This window comes from Mesoplodon mirus, assembly GCF_964341445.2.
Source record: "Mesoplodon mirus genome assembly, chromosome: 9".
Classification (NCBI taxonomy): Eukaryota; Metazoa; Chordata; class Mammalia; order Artiodactyla; family Ziphiidae; genus Mesoplodon; species Mesoplodon mirus.
In genome coordinates, this window is record NC_138985.1 from 75,863,031 (window position 1) to 75,884,390 (window position 21,360).

The following is a 21,360-nucleotide window of genomic DNA, read 5'->3' on the forward strand; positions in this document are numbered from 1 at the left end:
TGACTGCAAAAAAGGTAGAGATAAGTAATAGCCAGAGGAAATTTTGAACTAAGAAGATAACTTTTAGAATTTGGAAATAGTGTTAATTTCTGACAGTGAAACCAAAAATATAAAATTAACTATTTGTAGAGGAACCTAACCCATGCACTGGTTTATATAGATGAAAACCTAGGAAATATACATGATCAGTCAAGGCAACTAGTGCATTTCTTTATAACGGGAATGCTACTGAGAAGCTGTAATATGCCCTGCCTTATTTTATAACCTAATCTAACTTATGTGCTAATGGAAAGAAAAAAAAAAGAATACCTCACAGCAGTGTGCTATGGAAATTTGCTCAACAAAGAAGTGCAGTGCTTATGGGAAAGATGGATTTAGAGCACAATATATAATGTCATATATCAGCGACATAAGGAACAATAGAAACCTAGTAAAAATAATAGTACAGTTTTACACATGTTAAATGGATATGAAAAAAAATACAATAAATAAGACGCTTTAATTTGAAAAATACCCATGTTTGCTTCTGGAAATGGGCTTCAGAAGGGTTTCAGCTTATGAGTTATTGTGAAGTGGTAGAAGATGGGTGTATTAGTTTTGTAGGGCTGCTGTAACAAATTACCACAAACTGGGTGGCTTAAAACAATGGAAGTTTATTCTCTCACGGTTCTGGAGGCTAGAAGTCTCAAATCAAGGTGTAGGCAGGTCTGTGCTTTCTCTGATGGTTCTAGGGAAGAATTCTCGCTTGCCTCTTCTAGCTTCTGGTGGTTGATGGCAGAATCCTTAGGATTACATAGATACATCGCTTCAGTCTCTGCCACTGTCTTCACATAGGCTTCTCCCCTGTGTATCTGTTCTTTGTGTCCAAATCTCCCTCTTATAAGGACATCGGTCTTACTGGAGTTAGCGTTCACGCAATCTAGTATGACCTCAGTTTGACTTGATTACATCGACAAAGACCCTATTTACAAGTAAGGTCACATTTATAGGTTCCAAATGGACATGATTTTTGAAGGTCATTATTTAATCCAGTACAATGGATCATATGAAATTAGAAAGCTGTAACACTAGATGTGGATGGGAATGGCTTGTAACACATGTGGTGAAGTGAACTAAGACAGCTGGTAGGTGTTTGAAGTATGTTCATTTATTGCATTATTTGGCTCAGTTAAATTGGGTGCTGTTTTTGATGTTCAGCTAGTGTTTTTCATGCATAAGCTAACACGAAGTTCCTTTTCTATTATTCCCTAATACATCAGTCATGTTGGAACAAGTTCATGTTATCAAAACAAGTGTTATAGATCTGATTACACAATGAAATACGTAATTCTTAATCACATTGTTCAGCTTTGAAAAATGCATAAACTGTGTAATCTGTGCCTTTCTCAAGATGTCAGACATTTTCATCACTCCAGAATGTTCCCTTTGTGCTTCATACCAGTTATTCTTCCCAACCAACCATTGCTCTGATTTCTATCATCATGTTTGTTTTGCCTATTCTAGAACTTCATGTAAATGGGATTATACAATAGGTACTCTTATGTATCAGGCTTCCTTTACACAGTATCATGTGTTTTAGGTTCATCCATGCTGTTGTATGCATCACTACTTCACTCCATTATTTTAAATTGAGGTAAAGTTTACGTAAAATAAATTTCACCATTTTAACCATTTAAAAATATACAGTTCAGTGGGGTTTTTTTACATAAACAATGTTGTACAATCATCACCATTGTCTCATTTCAGAACATTTTTGTCTCCCCCAAAAGATATCTCCTGCCCATTAACAGTTACTCCCTATTCCCTTCCCCCCCTTTCTCCTAGCCCGTGAAAACCACTGATCTACTTTCTACCTATATGAGTTTGCTTATTCTGTATGTTTCATATAAAAGGAATCACACAATATGTGACCTTTGTGTCTGGCTTCTTTTGGTTAGTATAATGTTTTCTATATTCATCCAAGTTGTAGCTGTTTTAGTACTTTATTTCTTTTTATAACTGAATAATATTCCATTGTATGAATATAACACATTTTGTTTATCCATTTACCAGTTGACAGACATTGGATTATTTTCACTTTTTGGCTATTATGAATAATGCTGTTATGAATATTTGTGTTTAATTTTTTTACTTGAACATGTCTTAATTTCCTTGGGTGAATACTTAAGAGTAGAATTGCTTGGTCATATGGTAATTCTATATTTAGCTTTTTGAAGAAATGCCAGACTGTTTTCTAAAGTAGCTGTACCATTTTAAATTCCTACCAGCAATATATGAGGACTCCAGTTTCTCTGCATCATCATCATCATTTTTTTAAAATTATGGCCATACTATTGGGTCTGAAATTGTGTCTCATGGGTTTTGATTTGGAATAAATGGCTAATGACATTGAGCATCTCATTGCTCATGGTCATGTGTCTATCCTCTTTGAAGAAATGTCTATTCAACTCCTTTGCCCATTTTAAAATTGCATTGTTTGTGTTTTAGCTGTTGAGTTTTCAGTTCTTTATATATTCTGGATACTAGACCCTTATTAGGTTTAAGATTTGTAAATATTTTCTCCCATTTTGTGGATTTTCTTTTCACTCTGTTGTTAGTGTCCTTTGAAGTACAAAAAAAATTAATTTTGATTTGATGAAGTTCAATTTTTTTTCTCTTTTTCTTGTGTTTTGGTGACATATATAAATATCCATAATCATGAAGATTTATTCCTATATTCTCTTTTATGATTTGTACAGTTTTAACTCTTAGATATAGATGTTTTTATCCATTTTGAGTTATCTTTTGTGTATGATATGAGGTAAGTGTCCAACGTCCTACATTTTCATGTGGATATCCTGTATTCCCAGCATTTGTTAAATGCTTTCCCTCATTGAATGGTCTTGGCATCTTGAAACGATCAATTGACCATATATTATGTATTTATTTTTTGGTTCTCAATTTTATTCCATTAATCTGTATATCATTATGCTAGTATGCTATTGTTTTGATTATAGTAGCTGTATAATAAGTTTTGAAATCAAGAAGTGTAAGTCCTTCAACTTTGTTCTTCCTTTTCAATATTGTTTTTGGTATTCAGGGTCTTTTTCAATTCCATATGGTCTTTAGGATTAGCCTTTACATTTCTTCAAAATGGCAGATGGAAATTTAATAGGGAATGCATTAAATTTCTTTAACATTTTGAGTATTACTGCCACCTTAAAATTAAGGCTTCTAATTCATTAACACGGATTGTCTTTCCATTTATTTAGGCCCTCTTTAATTTCTTTCAATAATGTTTTATAGTTTTCAAAATATTAGTGTAGTACAGTATGCAAGTCTTGAACCTCTTTTGTTAATTTATTTCTAAGTATTTTCTTCTTTTTTATAGTCTTGTAAATGAATTTTTCCTTAATTTCCTCTTGGACTGTAATTTTCAGTATGTAGAAATACAAATGATCATTAGAACTCAAATTAATAGACATTTTCCAGTACTCTGGCATATTGATGATAACATACTTTTAAGATCATTGGAGCATTTTATCAACCACGGTTAGAAACTTGTCACCTTAACTGGGATGTTTTGAGGAGTGGAATGGGAAATACATCTATTTTACATCTAAAATCATCTTTTATAGCCAAATTGTACAAATGATGTTGACTTGACATATTTCATGGGTACTATGTCAAACGCTTCAAAAGAGCGTGGACATATGTTTGCATGCATCTACCAAAACCAATGAAGGGTGAAAAATTCAGACAATCAAATGGAGTTTACATCAGATAGGTTTTTTTTCCTTCACTAAATTACTTAAATTTTTCAGTTTTCAAGAAAGTCATTGGTAATTTTCACAAAAGTAACACTTCGAAAGATATTTCAATTTGATATTTGAGTGATAGGAAGGAGTATAACGAGTTCTCAAATGTGCAAAACATTGAAATCACATTTCTAAAGAAATGTTTTGGAGCTTTCTCTAAAAGAAACACTTTTCCATTTATTATATGTAATTTCAGGCATATATAACACTCTCAGAGGAAAATGAGAGCAATCAGGGAAAAATCCCTTTAAAATGCTATAATTTTAGTTTATCTCAAATTACTTTGAAAGGCACACTTTTGCAACAAAAAATTTTCACCATCACTGAATTTAAAATAGCCTATGAAATGTATGTCTTCTCCCATGACAGTTTTGTAGAACACCACTCTTATTACTTATTGCTCAAGTGAGTTTAAAAAACAAAACAAGAACAACAAATCATTCCTGTGAAATGTCTTATTATTGCAGAACTCATACTAAAAAAATAATTTAAAATTATATCATGTGGCAGTTTTAGATTTCAGTGTAGAATATTATGCTTTGTAGTAAGTATATTCTGTCTTTTAAATTTTACATACTTTTTGGTAATCATATTTCTGTAAAGTAATCACATTGCAGTCAAATAGAATTTATCTTTGTCTTGATTATTCAGTATAAAACAGGACCCACACAACCAAGATGTATGCTTAAAGTTATTTAATAACTGTTAAAGAAACAATTTTGATGCATAAATCTGGAATGCCATCTACCAACCTAATGAAAAGAAATAGTATTATCTTGCATTTTCCTTTTCTGTTATTGACTTGTGATGCCCCAAGACCATTTTAAAATTGATCAGTGTAGTCTTTATCTGTCATGGAAGCAAATTCATTCTTTGGGTGGCTGAGCAAGATGAGGGAAAATAAATTTCTCAGAAATGTATCCCCTGAAGGTTGCTATCCATTATTGTTACAAGTTTGCAATGGAAATGGCTTTATTGCTATACAGAGAATATGATAAAATTTAAAGCTTGTACAAAATGATTAGAAAACAAATATAATATGTACATATTACTAACTATATATCACCACAATATGATACATTTATTTATTAGACAATGTTTTGAGTATATCAAAGCAAACATAGAACAACTCAAATCTGAACGTTAATCCAAAAGAATAATAAAAATGAAAAATTAATGCCTGCAGGGAATAGGGGATTGAAATATTCTCCCTTTTTCAACATAGAGGACTTAACATTTTCTGCTTGGATGGCAGGTGTGCGCTCTCTAAATCAGATTTCATCATATCAATGTTTCACTTAACTTTGCCCCTTCCACATTGCTCATAGTCTGATTTAGCACGGTTTCATGAGTCTTTCTAAGAGATCATCTCAACAGAAAAATAGAGCAAAACTTAATGAAGCTAATTCTATCGCTTGAGTTTAGACTTAGCTCTATGTCATCTGTGCCCACTCTTATATGAACCACATCACATGAGTTACAATATATTATTATTATACTATATTTAAGTATAATCCTTATCTACACATCTGTACACAGGTAAACACATACATTTATTTAAAATATTAATATATATTTTGACCTGTGTTTGGTATATCAGCAAGGATGTTAAGGTTCCATATATTTATAAAAACAAATAACTGGAAAAACTTTAATGTTCCACTAAGTGTACTAATATCATTCTCTCTGGATACTGATCTTGCATAATTTTAATTTAAGTTGCTTTTACATGTAATTTTGAAAAAAGATTTTCCCAAATGGCTTTGTTTTCCTTGTGTGATTACAATTAGCAAAGCTAGATAATTGCATCTATTATACATATTACCTACTTTTTTGGTAACATCTTGTCTTTTGGCATGATTCTTGGAGGTATGTAGATAGAAAGAAAGACATTTTCATTAGAATAAACAAAGATTTAAGAAAATAATATAGTGTTAGAAGATTTACTGTCATATCAACAAATGCAGTTCTCTATATCAGCACAAGTTTCTAAATTCACATGTAGATCTGTATTTGATATCTTGTTGCCAAAGTTGCTAACACTTGGATTTTCTTTTAGAATTATCTAATGGATCTAGTTTAAGAATTCCCCATTAAAGATCATTGCAGTAAAAAAAAAATATGACTATTATTATTGTGACTATCATAAGTCTCTTTATCATTTTAATGGCTGGTTTCAGTGATCCAGCATTGAGAAACCAATACCTTTAAATTGATATTAAACACACTGTATTGTACAGTCTAAAATTCTAAGTGCTATCTTGATATCTTGAGCCTCACAGGACCCCAAAAAGCCTAACCGTGAGCTCCCCTGCTCTTGCCAAATATGCATTCCTCCTGCAATCTCCCCAGCAGGAAAGGTTCTCCACCTGGCTAGCCCCTTATGAGCCAGATGAACTATACTCCAACTGGTCATCAACCTAACTTTTCCAGCCTGTGGAATTAAACAAATCAATCACATCCTCCTGCAGGACGCCTCATCCTCTTGTTACTATAGAATCTGCTTCCACAGTCCTGTTCATGCTGTCCTCAAGTGCAAACCCTATGTGGCCTTGCATAGCATGCAGTGTCCTTCTCCCCTAGACTGTGAGTATATGTGACTTAACAGTCTGCTATCAAGTTCATCTGACCAATGTTGGGTATTATGTATTTGGCTATCTAGTACTGTTTAGTGTAGGGCACTCCTTCATCAGTGGGGTGAATAGGAGGTGATCAGAATATATATGTGATGAAAATGAATAACACATTAAATTGTTTTTCATATCTTTGTGAAATTTAAATATCTTCCACGTAAATGAAAACTTTGCTGTTTTTTATCTTTTGTTGTTCTGAGCCATTCAAAGAGAGTAACATAATTTTACTTATATCATCAAAATGTTATTTCCAGAAGAATATGAAGCATATTTTAGCAAAGTGTGATGACCCTCTTTTTTGCTTGTTTTTTGGAAATAATAATTTATCAACTTAATTTAATTCAGGAATAAATAACTCATAGACATGAATGAATGGCATTTTTGCTTCATACATTAATTGTAAATTTATCTAACATGGCAGCAAAAATATTTGAGAATTAAATTGTATTCACGTTGCTAGATCCCTGTGTGGTTATTACTATTGACTAGATTCCATGTACTTTGTAGGGATTAGCAAAGCAGCCTCACCTTCTCTAATTTGATTATAGTTCCTCAAACTTTAACAAGTTTTTTCATATTCATGAATTTTAAAAAAATAATAGTTTCCTTACCTGATGGTAAATTCCACCATTAGTCAATTAAATGACTAACAGGGAAGTCTAAACCCCATATATGCACACACACACACACACACACACAAACACATACACACACACATATACACATATTTGCTTAAAGAGGGTTGCAAAATACGAGCTTCCTAGGGGTAATATTTTGGGTTTCTCCATGACCATCAAGTTATTCACTCTACTCCTCTGTTTACTTTTACAATGTGAATCTTAACATGAAACTTGGAAAAACCTACATGATTTTTCTAAACCTACACCAACCCACACCTACAATAATAAATCATAATTTAATTACTAATTAATTACCGTATTTTAGAAATTAGAACATTTTTATCTACCTTGCGTTACTCCAAAAAAAGATTTGAAATGTTACATTAACCATTCTCCACAAGGAATCTTCAGTCATCTAGTTAAGAGTCTCTTGATTTGTAACTGCTGCTCAATTATAACCAGCTCAGAGCAATGGCATATTAAATGGCATCAAGTGATGTCATGGCATAATTGCCTAAATGTCTGGTTTTTTAACTGTCTTCATAACACTTATATTTTCAACTCCTGGGTTTTCTCATGTGTGAAATAAAATAATCTCAAAGCCCTATTCAAATCTAGAATATTGTTATTCAACATGTGTGGAAGCTATGATAGAGAAAAAGCAAGGATTGATTTTATTTTATGGAGGTTTTCTTTGGGAAAAAGATTCTGAGCATCTTCTGAGTCAAAAGGTAAAAGGGAGATCTTGGATTCTTTTGGGTCTTAGTAAAGTCAACTGGTATTGGAATTTCTCTCTTCTTAGCTAAGTGAGCATCTTGTGAGCATCTGGGGTGAGGACCAGAAAGCAGTAGATCTTTGTCCTCAAAGATAATCTGAGGAATGGCTGATAGTAATGCTGCGTGATTGCACCTGGCATTCCTGATTCCTAAGAAGCCATGAAAGAAATTTGTGTGTGAATGGAGTTTTCCAATTTCTTAAGGTGGGGAGAGAACAGAGGGACCAGAAAGTGGGGTAACTTCTTTTAGATGCCTCTGTAGGGAGCTGGGAGTCTTTAATTTTATCAGAATCCTTAAGGGAAGAAAGCATCTTGACTTCCACCATTTGTGGGCCTGCCACCTCTGAATATACTCCAGCAATAAGACTTGAACCTCAAAGAGCCGGCAAAGAAGAGTATAACCCAAATAACTTGAACCCATCAGCCAGAGAGAAGATGAGTTGGCACAGACAGAGATACCCAGAAATATAGACATACCCAGAGGTACAGAGCTTCTGAAAAAGAAACACTGGAAGTAAACAACAACAATTAAAATAACTTGATATAGATACAATGGCATCTACAAAACAAACAAAGAAAAGAAATTAAGCAACAAAATCTCATGATATATCAACGAAACAATGTATTAGATGAATTAAAGGATGTTGAGACTAAAACATTTTGCACTAGGGGATCAAGAATAATACATATCGGGGCTTCCCTGGTGGCGCAGTGGTTGAGAGTCTGCCGATGCAGGGGACACGGGTTCGTGCCCTGGTCCGGGAAGATCCCACGTGCCGTGGAGCAGCTGGGCCCGTGAGCCATGGCCGCTGGGCCTGTGCGTCCAGAGCCTGTGCTCCGCAACGGGAGAGGCCACAACAGTGGGAGGCCCGTGTACCACAAAAAAAAAAAAAAAAGAAAGAAAAATACATATCAAACTACAAAGTAGAAAGACAAGAAAATAGAAATCATAATGGAAAAGATAAGAGTCTTGAAGGATAACTCTGGGAGCACTAATGTACAAAACAATAGGCCTTCAAAAAAGAGAAAGTGATACTTGGAGAAGAAGTACAACAACAAACAATAGAAAAATTTTTCTTAAGGTGAGAGCAAGTTTACAGCTTAATTGCTTGTACTGAATTCTAGTATGGAATGATGAGCAAAAAAAAAAAAAAGATCTAGAAACATTCTGGTAAAATTCCTGAGAAAGAGAGAATCTTATAGTTTCATAAGTTTCCAGGGAGATAAAACAAGTTACCTACAGATGGCTCAGAAAGAGGTTAACAGTGATATTGGACTTATCTAAGATTTGAAGCCAGAAGACAATAAAAAAATCATCTACAGACTACTGGGAGGAAAGAACTAGAACTCAGGATTACCATGCTCAACCTAGATGTCATTCAGCCATCACGGTGAATGAATGAGGAGGAGATGCAAGAACTCAGAGTATTTAACTTTTGCTCCCTTCTGAGGAAAATACCCATAAAACGTATCAAGTAACAAATAATCCATAGTAGATCTCTCTCTCTCTCTCTCCACTTACACACTCACACACCTCTTACACACAATTTTCTACACATAATTAAATGTGAGCTAATAAGGAAGAGTCAGTGTAGATTTTTTGCCAGTGTAAATATAGTGCTTCTCTAGGATTCTTGGAGAAGAAGCATAGTTTAAGGAAAATATATAGAGTGTACCACTAAGAGTTTAAACATATCAGCAAAATCACCAGCGTTGAGAATGGTGAGGGACGAGGGAGAAGTAAAAAAGTAAAAACATTCAAAGTGTGTGTCTTACTAATGATGGAAATGGAGAATAAATAAGAGGAGAAGGGGATAATGTGAAAATGTTTTAAAGATCCCATCATATTGGAGTGAAGCAGTTTCAGATGAGGTCCAGGAGTTCTTGACATAGAAAAGAGTGAATCTTGGTAGAAGTATTTGGTATATTATTTTTAAATACTTATAGAGAAATATGTGCTTGCCTATACAAGCAATCAAAGAAAGGTAATCACTCATGTCATCAAAAAGTGGGGCAAAACTTCCAAGTTAATAAATAATTAGTAATAACTGCCAAATCAACAAAAATTTGGAAAATGAAAATGAAAGAATAACACAAAATATGTGATAGGTATAAGTAAGATGGGCATAAAGAAATTATATATGTCAGTCATTATGTTACATGCAAATGAACTGGTAATAGATTTAATTAAAAACATATATTTCTGCAAAAAACAGATGTTTTATTAGAGTTGAAAATAAGGCATGGGTAGAGAAATACTAGAAAAATTCAAACAACAGGGAAATAGCTATGGCAATATAATGTTGAAGAGGAGTCAAAGCACTAAGCATAATATAGAGGGAAATTGCATAATTAAAAAAAGACAAAAAAGGTACAATATATGATAAGGATGAAACAGAGTAGTGCACACACACACACACACAAACCAACAACAAATCAGAAACCAGCAACTAAATACATGCAAAAAATCTCTTGGAAGAGCAAAGAGAAGATGATTAAAGATAAATCACAAGTATAATAACAGATTTCATGTTACTGTCAGAACTAGACTGTTCTAATAGGGAAGAAGACTTGGATGAATAGAATTGTACATGAACACATATTAAGTATGACTAGTGTAGCGTATCATTATTACAGGTTTTTAGAGCTATATATAAAGAGAGAGACAGGGAGAACTTTGTCTTCATCAAATAAAGGGTATATGTTTGTTTTGAATATTTATTGAAGATTTTGAAAAATTGGTCCTGCCCTTGAGCATTAAGAAAAACATTTTAAAATGAGCTTTAATATTTTACATTTTTGTGTAACCTTCATGTGAGCTTAAAACACTTTCTCTCCTCCCATGCCTTGAGTATCCTGCAGTGTGGAAACCAACAAAGGGAAGGCAGGTATGGGCAGCTTTTCAATTTCTCTTTCTTCTGCTAAACCTTCTCTTCTTTCTCTTCCCCCACATTCCATCTCCTCATTCATTAGTTTGCTTCTGGCTCCTCCACTATTGGGGTGGGTCAAGGGAGAGAGGAGAGATGTGAGAAAATACCTACTTATGAAATGGTATTTGCATTTTCTAGGCTTGGTGGACTTTGAAAGTTGACTCTCGCCTTGGGCATTTTTGGCTTCTCAGCAATCCCCTCCTTATGAACCTCTCACTGTACTCAGGATAATGCAGCCAAAGCATCTTTTCTAACTGGTCACTTCAGATCTCTCCTTGAGCCCTTGTTTTATTCTCTTCTACTGGACTTTTCTCCAACCACCGCCCCCCCATGGCTTTTTATCCAAAGCACTTTTCACAATTTGACATATTTGTTTATTATCTGTCTTCCCTCAATAGAATATAAGGTTTTAAAAGGCAAAGATTACCTATTTTTTTCGTTACTATATCTCCTGTGCCAAGAATAATGCCTGGCTTGCAGTAGGTGTTCAGTAAATATTGTTGAAAAGATGAATGAATAAATGGAGGAATGAATCTTGGAGGAAGAGCCTCTATATTGGAGTCCCATTGTTTCTCTACACAGCCCTATTTGGTGCGATCCAAAACAAGCCCTCGATGGCTTCTATCAAAATATACACAATTAATTCCTTTAAACACTAACGTTTGACAACTGAAAGTGCTGCTACTTCTCAACTCAGCCCTCTATACTCTTGGGGCGACTAGATAACCACAAACTCAAATATTTTTATTTGGACCTTTTACGATATCAGTCTGGCACCAGTTCCTATATCTCATAAGGTACAAATTCAAGTTCTCTTGAGTCTTGAAGTGCCTTCTCACTGGCTTAAAATGTGGAGGGTTTATCTCCCTTCTCATGGCTCTTCACCACCCTTCAAAGAAATTCTCTCTGAAACTCCTCTCTTTTCTCTCTTCACCTCTCCCCTCCTCTCTTCTTTCTCCCTTTAATCACTTACATATTATATGTTGAAGTAAGATTTGGAAAACAGAATGGCAGATGCCTCCTTTGCTGGTCCTGTGTAGGTGTGGTCAAGCAGTTTGCAATTTGCTTCAGACCTATTGCTTTGTGCCATCAGAGCCTCAGTCACATTTGGGACAAGGGGAGTTCAGTTTTAGAATCCTGTTACATCTACCTTGAAAAGCTGTTGTGAATGTGTAATGAGATAAAGTGAATCAATCTTTTAACAAAATGCTTACCGTAAAGCAAATGTTTATTTTTTCTCAATATTCTTCCCTAAACTCACTTCTTGCTGTTCCTACTAAAATGATAGGTAGAATCCTAGCCCATAATTACATTTCCTTGGAAATTTTTGAGCAAAGAAAAAGAGTAAAAGGACTAATAAATTCCTTTGAAAATCTGAAGAAGGAAAAAAAAAGACAAATGAAAAAACCCCAACATCATCATAAATATTTCACATGTAATTTAGAATTACAGTATTTATCTTTTCCTCACAGGAGTATATCATCTCCTATTGCTAATTTTTGAATTTCGCTTTAGAGGTGCAAGCTAGACAATTTAAAATTGTCAGAGTCATATAAATTACTGACTGACTTTAGCAGCAAGGGTTATTTTCTGGTATTCAGTGATTAGACCTGAAATATATTTTTTTTTTTTTTTTTTTTTTTTTTCTTTTTGCGGTATGCGGGCCTCTCACTGTTGTGGCCTCTCCCGCTGCGGAGCACAGGCTCCGGATGCGCAGGCCCAGCGGCCATGGCCCACGGGCCCAGCCGCCCCGCGGCATATGGGATCCTCCCAGACCGGGGCACGAACCCGTATCCCCTGCATCGGCAGGCGGACTCTCAACCACTGCGCCACCAGGGAGGCCCCCTGAAATATATTTTATAGCAAAGTATGAGATTAGTTTCACCTCTAAATGTGGTATGCATATGCTTCTTGTATCCCCCTTGAAAATTAACTATACATGTTTAGCAGAGAGTGAAATTCATCAGGGACAAAGTCCCGCAGGTGAGCTCATTCCCTTGTTACCTTGGTGCATAGAATTATTCCCCCAGATCCAAACCTAATCAAATGTGACCACAGCTCATCTCATACTTTCTTCCAGATCTGTGCAGCCTTAGTGGTATTACCAACTAATGAATTCTTCTACAGAGACACTGATAGTAAAATCTTTCTGTAACCAAGTAATTCTTCAGAGAATTATATTTTATTTTGAGGCTAGGAGTAGCTTTATTTGAGTTATCAGTACTTTGGGAATTTAGCAGATTACCAGTGTGTAATGAAAGATGAATTAAAACATTTCCCCCAAATGCTATGAACATTTACAAAAAGCTGAAATAAATAGTTTGGATTAGAACAAAAATGTAAAATACAGTATGACTTAAGTTATTTGGATATACTATTTGGGAAATCTCTTCCTTGTTTGAGAACAGTCTCACTAATAAGAATTAGCCACCTGTATAAATCCTATATCTGAAATGTCCTTATGACAAAGGCACTCTTAGAGGTATTCCTATTCCATGTGTTTTGAGCACCTGCTTGAAGACCTGACACAAACAGACTTTTCATGAGTCCTAATGATTCTTCTAGATCACTGAATTACAATAGTCTACAATTGTAATCCACAATGTCCCACAGTGCACATTCCTTAAAACCCCTTTGGAGTCTTTGTGAAGGTTTAGGTAAATTGAATTTCAAACTCTATGCGCAACCAGCCGTGACCTGGGGGCATTTGCTAACCTCAGTCTGGTAATCATTAATGTGGAAGATACCCAGTTACTAAAGGGGCTGCGTTGGTATGGTTGACATAGTGAGTCTCTTGATGTCCTGGAATACCTTGAGTTGGTCAAGGAAAGATCCTGAGTTTCAGATGGGGGCATCTGAACTCCATGTGTGTCACATGGAGTAAGAGGGGAAGAACATTGATCATAATTTTAAGAAAAGCATAACTGTGAGGGCAGATTCTAACACTAACCTTGTTATATTGCTTTATATCTCCCAAGGTCTAGAACAGTGATAAAGAACAGGTGATCAGTATTTTTTAAATAAAATATGGATATCAAATATCTACTTCCCCTAATAGCATAGACTGATCTTATTGACATGATATTAGCCAGGGCACAGAATTCAGCCTTGACACCAGTTTTCAAAAGGAATCCAAATTTACCAGGAAACTTGTGATTTTTTACAGTCTTTAGAAAAGACCAAAGTATTATAAGGTCATGGTAAAAGAAGATATTGCATGGGTCGTGCAGCAATTTCCTAATTTCTCTTTCCCTGGTCCTTCTTCTTCCCTAGTACTTTAATTTTACAATTATTTCTTTTTATGGTGATAAAATACACATAATATACAATTTACCATTAGTGACATTTAGTACAATGTTGTACAACCATCACCACTGTCTAATTCCAGAACATTTTTGTCACCCCCAAAAGAAACTCATTAAACAGTCGCTCCCCACTTCCCATTTTCCTTAACTTCTGGCAACCAATAATTTTTTTCTCTCTGTAAAATTGCCTACTCTGGGTTTTTCATGATGGAACCATACAATATACAGCATTTTGTTTCTGGCTTCTTTCATGTAGCTTATTGTTTTCAAGATTTATCCATGCTGTAGCATGTATAAATACTTTGTTCTTTTATGTCTGAATAATATTCCATTGTTTATATATACTACATTTTATTTATCTATTTGTCAGTTGATGAACATTTAGGTTGTTTTCATCTTTGGGAAATTATAAATACTCCTATGAATATTTGTGTGCAAGTTTGTTTGAACACCTGATTTAAAATCTTCTGGATACATACCCAGAAGAGGAATTTCTGGATCATATGGTAATTCTATGTTTAACTTATTGAGGAGCTGCCAGCTGTTTTCTACAACATCTGTACCATTTTACATTCCCATCAGCAATGTACAAGGGTTCCAATTTCTCCATTTCCTTACGAACACTTGCTATTTTCTGTTTTGGTTTTGGTTTTTTAGTTAAAGCCATCCTACCGTGAGGCTGTATTTCATTTTGGCTTTGATTTGCATTTTCCAAATGGTGAATTATGTTTAGCTTATTATCCATTTGTATATAATCCTTGGAAAGATGTGTATTCAATTCTTTGCACATTTTTAAATTGGGTTGTTTGGTTTTATGTTCTTGAAGTATAAGTGCTTTTTATGTATTATACTAGATCCTTATTGGATACATAGTTTGTGAATATTTTCCCCCATTCTGTGTGTTGTCTTTTCCCAATCTTGATAGTTTCCTTTGATCCTTTCCTTGTTACTTTGCCTCCAATATCTTCTTCCCCTGCTGTCTCTCAGGAGTAAATATGTCCCTTTCTCGTGCAGATGAGGAGTTCTTCTGTAGACTCTCTCTAACTCAGGCACCAGTCTCAGTACAATCAGGCACTGGGGCCTCAGGCTTCATTAGAGATGGTCTATTCTCTTAATAAAGACAGGTTTCCACAAAGAGACATTTCATACCAACAGCTAAGAAAATAAAGTGTACTCCATATATTTTTCAGGAATAAGTTCTATATGCAGAAAAATGATTATTTTCTTTTAAAACATTACACAGACTGATAAGTTCTGCTATTATAAAATAGTTATTTCTAGCAAAATGGGGTGCAATAGTTGTTTGAGGGTTTTAAATAATAGGTAACTTGTCCTGAGAGCATTAATAACCTGATACAGGTGTGCCAGATATAATCCTCACAAGGTCTATACTACAGATAAATCCTCTCTGTGGAAGAGTAGTTCTATTACACAATAATTGTCTAGAAGTCTTCATTCACATGGTAGAATTAGGCCAAGTGTGAAATATTGGATACCTAGATTACTGAAAACAGGAGTGAATTGAAAATGTATACTACTTGTGCATTGACTTTCAACCAGGATAAATAATAAAACAAACAAAAAAACCATGTTGACTTTATGATTCAAGATGGCAGCATCGGTAGACTTTTTTTTTTTTTTTAAACCATCAAGACATTCCCTCTAGTTTCAGAATATATTTAGGTCCATCCTTATCCCTGTGATATTTAAAAAAAAAGTTCTTTTTGACATGTTCTGACTTTATTTTAACATTGTCTGTCTCTCAAAACTGGTTGACGGCAGTACCTGAAGAACAAATATCTGATAGCTTTTATAGGCAGTGACAGAGCAGTGAGTGCAAATATAAAATCACTGCTCCCTTAAGGATCAGCTGTTTCCAGTAGGTTTTATATCTGCATTCAGTTTGACATCCACTCCCCAACAATTTTGGTGGAAGATTTCTTTACTCTTATAAACTTATTTTATTGATAGACTGTTTTCATCAGATTTAAAATGTAATATCATATATATACATATATATACTGAATTTTAGCACCATTAATAAGATAAATTTTGCTTCACACTTAAATCTTATGAAATTGTAATTAGATTTATGTAGCTATAAACTTTTATAGACTTATGTATTATGTAGTCATATATATATATATATATACACACACACAGAGAGAGATACAGAGTACACACATACACTTAAGGATTTTGAGATGAGATCATCCTGGATTGCCTGAGTGGGCCTGAAATCCAAGCATAGGTGTCATTACAAGAGTGAGTCAGAGGTAGATTATGCAGACAGAAGAGGAGAAGATACAGAGGAGAAGATGATATAAAGAAAGAAGCAGAGACTGCAATAATGCATCTACTAGCCAAGGAAGGCCAAGGATTGCCAGTAGCCACCAGAAGCTGGAAGAAACAAGAAAGTATTGGTCCTTAGAGACTTTGGAGAGACTGTGGCACTGTTAGTACCTTGATTTAAGACTTCTTGCCTCCATAACTGTGAGAGAATAAATTTTTGTTTAAAGCCACTAAGTGTGTGGGTTGTACATTATGGCAGCACTAAGAAACCAATATAGATTTTGGTACTGAGAGTGGGGTGCTGCTGTAAAAATACCTAAAAGTAGGGAAGTGGCTCTAGAATTGGATAATAGATAGAGACTGGAAGAATTTTGACATACTTAACAGTAAAAAGCCTAGATTTCCTTGAGACTTTTGGTAGAAATAAGGACCTTAAAGGTGAGGACCTTAAAGGACCTTCTGGTGAGGTCTCAGAAAGAAATAAGGAACATGTTATAAGGAAACTGGAGGAAAACTGTTCCATGTCATAAAATGACAGAGAATGTAGCTAAATTGTTTTCTATTTTGGAATGGAAAGCAGATCTTGGATATTTAGCTGAAGAGATTTCCAAACAAAGTACTAAAGGTGTGGCCTGGTGTCTCATTGTTGTGTCTAGTAAAATGTGAGAGGAAAGAGATAAATTAATGAAAAAACTGTTAAGCAATATGGAACCAGAACTTGATTATTTTGGGGGTACCTAGTGTATCCAGATTGCAAATGATGCTAAAGTTAGGTTCTTTACTAATGGGAAAGCACCCGTTGGAGAGAGGTTCAGGGGTGTGGCTGGAAAACTTTTGCTGCTGTATATGACTCCACTTTTGCTGGATATATGACTCATGGATCCAATCAACTATCATCTCAGCAGAAGCCAGGAATAGATAGGGGTTATCCAGGAAGGGTCTATGGAGAACCCTCTTGTCTAATGGTATAGATCCTTATGACATACATGGGAGACAGAGAACGTTTTTGAGACTGCTGTACCAGCAGAAACAATGCCAACTTGGACAGAAGAATACAGACAAGATAAAATAAAGGATGGTCGTTGGGCTTCTGGGATTCTGCACGAGGGAAATGAGCTGATAGAGGTCATTGACTTAAAAAAATATGCAGCTCTTCAAGAAAAAGGAGAATGGCTCCAAGGACAGAGCTGCAAATGCAGAAGCACAAGCCAGAGAGGTGGGGGCAGAGTAAGATGGAGACACTGATATTGCCAGAGCCTCTGAGAGAGAACACATTTCTGTTGTTTTAGGCTTCCAAGTTTGTAGTAATTTGTATGGCAGCCTAGGAAACAAATACATTCACATTTTCTGAAATTTGCTGGTATCATTTGCATTCTATTTTAGGTAATAAACCATCTTCCCCAACAGATGTGTCTGGATTTTTTTTTTTTACTCTCTCTCTTTTAAACCTTTTTTTATGTACACGTAAAAGCTAGACAAAAGCAAAGTAGATGAGAAGACAGAATGGAGTCTTATATTGAATGGAATGGAATGGAAGTCATATTAGGGTTTGAGTCAAACTAAGTTTAAGGTCTACTCCACTAACTGTGACATTGAGCAAATGAATTAACGTCTCTGAATCTACTTTCTTTAACTATAAGATGGAGATAATAACAATAAAGTTAAGAGAATTAAAGTAGAAAATATATTTAATTTGGCAGGCACAATGTATGCTAGTTTTCTCCCTTCCCTTTATCCCAGTAGGAATATTATGAATAAGCAATAGGAGGAGGTTACCTTGTAATCATGAATTTAATGCTTGCAAATTTTGAACATCTAGAATGGTTTTAATCCATGTGGCAATTTAGAAAGACTGATCAGAAACTTAGATCTTTTGCAGTCGTTGTAAAACCTACTTTTACATAGATGTATATCTTTATGGCCCCAGGGAATTCATTTAAGAATTTTTTTTGCATGACTACTTGTTAAACTTACGTGTACAAAAAAATGTTACACGGTCAGAGGAAAAGAAATAACTCAATTAATGGTAAAAGAAAGGCTGTAGTCTGAGTTTTCTGTTATGTTATTCTATCTGCTATATCTGATCCTCATTATTAAAATGTACTGACAAGCTCATAGATTCCCGAAGTGATCTTAATGATGGATAAATGTCTGTATTTATACTCTCTGCTCACATTTGAGGTTTCATTTTTGAAGACACTTGCAGAAGACACATGCAGAAGTTTTCATCTCTCCTGAGTTAAGTCCTCATTAGCCTCACAGGAAGCATGATAAGAATGCTTTGAAAAGTTGTATCTATTTGTATCGATTGCTTCTCCAACTTTTATGTTCTTATCTTGAGCATGTACCAAAATTCTGAAATTGAAAAATAGATTCCTCAAAGTTACATTTATAATAAAACCTCAAATAAATTTGAAGTGATTGTGCAGTAAAATTTCCTGAAGGAGAAGGAAGAGGCCTCTCCCACTTTATACAATGTCTTTTAAATATTTCTGTTCTCACTTAGAGCTGCTCTTCCTAAAAAGTTGACTTTATATTTTTCCTCATCCTCAAGGACCTCAACTCTAGATGTACATTAGAATTGGAATGTCTGGAGTTGGAACATTGTTGTTTAAAAAAATATGTGAGCATGTGGAAATTTTCTAGCATGTTCAAGAGTAAAGAGAATAGTATGATGTGTTCCCACATGTCTATCACCAGCTTCAACAGTGAACTTATTATCAGCCTTGTTTCATCTATTCCTTGTTTTACCTGTACTCTCACCCAGCCTTGGATCATGCTGAACCAAATCTAAACCATCATTACCGTTAATTTCATCTGTAAATATCTTCATAAGTATTTCTGATGGAAACTATATTTAAACATAACTGTAACATCCTTATCATATACTAAATAACACTCACTCCTTAATATCATCAAATATAAATGCTCACATCAAATATAAATGCTCAATTTCCCCAAATGCTCACATTCCCCACAATATTTTGTAATATAATTGCATACAATTTCTTTTAATTAAAATCCAAATAACATGTATACATTATAATTGGAAGATATATATATATATTTAAAACTAATAATACATTTTATTTTTGAAGTAAAGTAAAACATAATAGAGCAATTTTTCATAACATCTGGTGTGTATCTATACATATAGATATGTTAATACATATGAATGTTTATTTAAAAATCATTAATTTTGCATCCTACTGCTTTACCAAATTCATTGATTAGCTCTAGTAGTTTTCTGGTAGCATCTTTAGAATTCTCTGTATAGTATCATGTCATCTGCAAACAGTGACAGTTTTACTTCTTTTCCAGGTTAGATTCCTTTTATTTCTTGTTCTTCTCTGATTGCTGTGGCTAAAACTTCCAAACCTATGTTGAATAACAGTGGTGAGAGTGGACAACCTTGTCTTTTTCCTGATCTTAGTGGAAGTGGTTTCAGATTTTCACCATTGAGAATGATGTTGGCTGTGGGTTTGCCATATATGACCTTTAGTATGTTGAGGTAAGTTCCCTCTATGCCTACTTTCTGAAGAATTTTTATCATAAATGGGTGTTGAATTTTGTTGAAAGCTTTTTCTGCATCTATTGAGATGGTCATATGCTTTTTCTCCTTCAGTTTGTTAATTTGGTTTATCACATTGATTGATATATGTATACTGAAGAATCCTTGCATTCCTGGGATAAACCCCACTTGATCATGGTGTACAATCCTTTTAATGTGCTGTTGGATTCTGTTTCCTAGTATTTTGTTGAGGACTTTTGCATCTATGTTTATCATTGATATTGGACTGTAAGTTTCTTTTTTTGTGACATCTTTGTCTGATTTTGGTATCAGAGTGATGGTGGCCTTGTAGACTGTGAGTTTGGGAGTGTTCCTCCCTCTGCTATATTTTGGAAGAGTTTGAGAAGGATAGGTGTTAGCTCTTCACTATTTTTTTATAGAATTCACCTGTGAAGCCATCTGGTCCTGGGCTTTTGTTTGCTGGAAGATTTTTAATCACAGTTTCAATTTCAGTGCTTGTGATTGGGCTGTTCATATTTTCTATTTCTTCCTGATTCAGTCTTGGCAGGTTGTGCATTTCGAAGAATTTGTCCGTTTCTTCCAGGTTGTCGATTTTATTGGCATATAGTTGCTTGCAGTAATCTCTCATGATCCTTTGTATTTCTGCAGTGTCAGTTGTTACTTCTCCTTTTTCATTTCTAATTCTATTGATTTGAGTCTTCTCCCATTTTTTCTTGATGAGTCTGGCTAATGGTTTATCAATTTTGTTTATCTTCTCAAAGAACCAGCTTTTAGTTTTATTGATATTTGCTATCGTTTCCTTCATTTCTTCTTCAATTATTTCTGATCTGATCTTTATGATTTCTTTCCTTCTGTTAACTTTGGTTTTTTGTGTGTTGTTCTTCTTCTTTCTCTAATTGCTTTAGGTGTAAGATTAGGTTGTTAGTTTGAGATGTTTCTTGACATAGGATTGTGTTGCTATAAACTTCCCTCTTAGAACTGCTTTTGCTGCATCCCATAGGTTTTGGGTCATTGTGTTTTCATTGTCATTTGTTTCAAGGTATTTCTTGATTTCCTCTTTGATTTCTTCCTTGATCTCTTGGTTTAGTAGTGTATTGTTTAGCTTCCTTGTGTTTGTATTTTTTACAGATTTTTTCCTGTAATTGGTATCTCATCTCGTAGCACTGTGGTCAGAAAAGAAACTTGATATGATTTCAGTTTTCTTAAGTTTATCAAGGCTTGATTTGTGACCCAAGATATGATCTATCTTGGAGAATGTTCTATGAGCTCTGGAGAAGAAAGTGTATTCTGTTGTTTTTGGATGGAATGTCCTATAAATATCAATTAAGTCCATCTTGTTTAATGTATCATTTAAAGCTTGTGTTCCTTATTTATTTTCATTTTGGATGATCTGTCCATTGGTGAAAGTGGGCTATTAAAGTCCCCTACTATTATTGTGTTACTGTCGATTTCCCCTTTTATGGCTGTTGGCATTTG

The 21,360-nt window shown here is 34.6% G+C and overlaps 1 long non-coding RNA gene across 1 annotated transcript in view; it reads left to right on the forward strand.

The window, feature by feature from the left end:
- The window catches only part of LOC309810508, a 50,567-nt gene that overhangs the window by 12,675 nt on the left and 16,532 nt on the right, over positions 1-21,360 (forward strand). Inside the window, exon 3 of the long non-coding RNA XR_014295007.1 lies at positions 19,674-19,863. This is a non-coding gene — a long non-coding RNA (uncharacterized lncRNA). The remainder of the gene's footprint in view (positions 1-19,673; positions 19,864-21,360) is intronic.